The following is a 2340-nucleotide window of genomic DNA, read 5'->3' on the forward strand; positions in this document are numbered from 1 at the left end:
TCTAAAATCTCTCTAGATTATCCAGTCTCTATAAAACTCCAATGTCTCTTTAAAACATCCAATTATCTTGACTATAGGCTTCTATAAAATACAATTTAAAAAAAAATACTAAAATACTTTAACACACAAGAAGGAACATTTGTGGTACAGTAAAACCAAATCACAACTCAACAGTGTAAAGTTCAATGCTTACTGTCAGGGACCCATTCACTCTCTTTTGGGCAACAAAGGCTTTGGGATTTTCTTTCTACAATACTGCCATCTACAGCACACATAGATTGTCTCCTATGCCCAGGATAGCTCTGCATCACATGCCACTGTCCATGGATGTCATCCCATGATACTGATATATCCAAAATGCTGGAGTCCCTGCTAGGAATAGGCTGGACCTTTTGCAATAGTTTCTCTTCAGCTCTCTTCTAGGACTGTAACTATGACACAGGATGCCAAGCCTCAATTTCCTTTCATAACCTCTTCAATCCTGGAGTTTCTACTGCAACTGAACTGTGCTTCCACCTATACCCTCTCCTGTCTTTTCACAATGCCAACCCTCAGACTTACCCCATGATACTTTCATGTCTTCAAAACAAGTGCCATCTGGGTGCAACCAGCACGAGGTTCCATGTTGATTGCTTATGACCTGATTCTGTGCTCTGACCCTGAGAGAATTTTTCCCAAAATAATTTACTTGAATGATGATGGTCTTTTCTCAATCACAGCTGATTATTTATATTCTTAATTCAAAATTCTGTTCAAGTGTTTGTAATTGCTAAAAGGCCTCTGAAACTCTGCCAGATAGACCTCTGTCATCTACATTGTTCTCAACATTCTTATTTATCTTAGTCAGGGTTTCTATTCCTGCACAAACATCATGACCAAGAAGCAAGTTGGGAAGGAAAATTATTCACAGAAATTAAAAAAAAAAAATTGCAAACTTCCTATGGAAACAAAAAAATTTAGGATACCTAAAACAACAATGAAAAAAATAAAAATATAGGTATCACCATTCTGGATTTGTAAATTATACTACACAGTTATAGCAGTAAAACCAGTGTGTTAATAGCATAAAAGCAGATGTATTGATCAACAGAATAAAAATGAGGACCCGAATATTTGTTCCATACCTTCAGATACCTAATATTTTGAGTCCAATCGTATATGCTGAAAAAATGACAGCATTTTTAATATGTGCTGCTCATCAAACTAGATAGCTCTATGTATATGAATGAATCTAGAAGTATATCTCTTAGTATGCTCAAAGTTCAACTTAAAACACATTATGGACCTTCGTATGAGACCTGATAATTTGATGGAGATGTCCTATAGATCTTCTCACCACCCCATCCATACTTTGACAAAGCTACCAACTCCCACAGACATTTCGTAGGAACCTTCTGGCCCAACGTGCCAGGGAACCAGATAGGTGATCCTCAGATCTTCATTCTCCCTCCTCTTCTTCAAATCCAATTCCCCCAGGCCTATCTCCAAATCTGTACCAGCCCACCTGCTGTCCCTCTCTTCCCACTCTGGCCCATTCATCCACTTGGACTTAATAGGCAATCTTAATGGCACACCCTGCTCTCCTCCTTCCTGTGGGTCACTTTAGTTCCCATTCCAGCCTATCCCTATTCCTAAATGTCAGCTCCCACCAACACATCCTATCCCCAGTGGTCACAGCTAGGGCTAGTTCTAAGAAGCATTCATTACCAAGCAACACAGCCACCACATTCTCAAAAGAACCAAAAAAGGTAAATAATAATAATAATAATAATAATAATAATAATAATAATAATAATGACCAGATATCAACAACAAGCTCAAAAAGACCACAAGTGCCGAGCTAGACTACTATATCTAGCAAAACTTTTTTTCTTTTAAATATGGAAAGCTTCACGAATTTGCATGTCATCCTTGCACAGGGGCCATGCTAATCTTCTCTGTATCGTTCCAATTTTAGTATATGTGCCAAAGCAAGCACCAAAACTTTTAATTAGATGAAGGCAGGAGACATTCCATGATATGGTAAAATATATAGCTACAAGTCTAACTCTATAAAGGTTTTAGATGGAAATTTCAACTTGAAGACATTAATGACTACCAAGAAAACGCAAGGAATAAGTTATTTCAAACCAACAAATCAAAAGAAGGGGGAAACACTATAATAACAAAATAATAGGAATCAACAAACACTGCTCATTGATAACTCTCAATATCAGTAGTCTCAATTCCCAAATAAAAAGGTATAGTCTAACAGACTGGATTAGAAAACAGAGTACAGGGGCTGGAGAGATGGCTCAGCGGTTAAGAGCACTGACTGCTCTTCCAGAGGTCCTGAGTTCA

At 37.7% G+C, this 2340-nt stretch overlaps 1 protein-coding gene and 1 non-coding gene across 4 annotated transcripts in view; one reads left to right on the forward strand and one right to left on the reverse strand.

Annotated features, from left to right (window-relative positions):
- The window catches only part of Frmd3 (FERM domain containing 3), a 191370-nt gene that overhangs the window by 99118 nt on the left and 89912 nt on the right, over window positions 1-2340 (forward strand). The gene's annotated exons all lie outside the window — the stretch shown is intronic.
- LOC116097199 lies at window positions 1875-1978 on the reverse strand. Its single transcript, XR_004121261.1, has one exon. It is a non-coding gene; the product is annotated as a U6 spliceosomal RNA (small nuclear RNA).

Source organism: Mastomys coucha, unplaced genomic scaffold (genome assembly GCF_008632895.1).
Source record: "Mastomys coucha isolate ucsf_1 unplaced genomic scaffold, UCSF_Mcou_1 pScaffold18, whole genome shotgun sequence".
NCBI classification, from domain to species: Eukaryota; Metazoa; Chordata; class Mammalia; order Rodentia; family Muridae; genus Mastomys; species Mastomys coucha.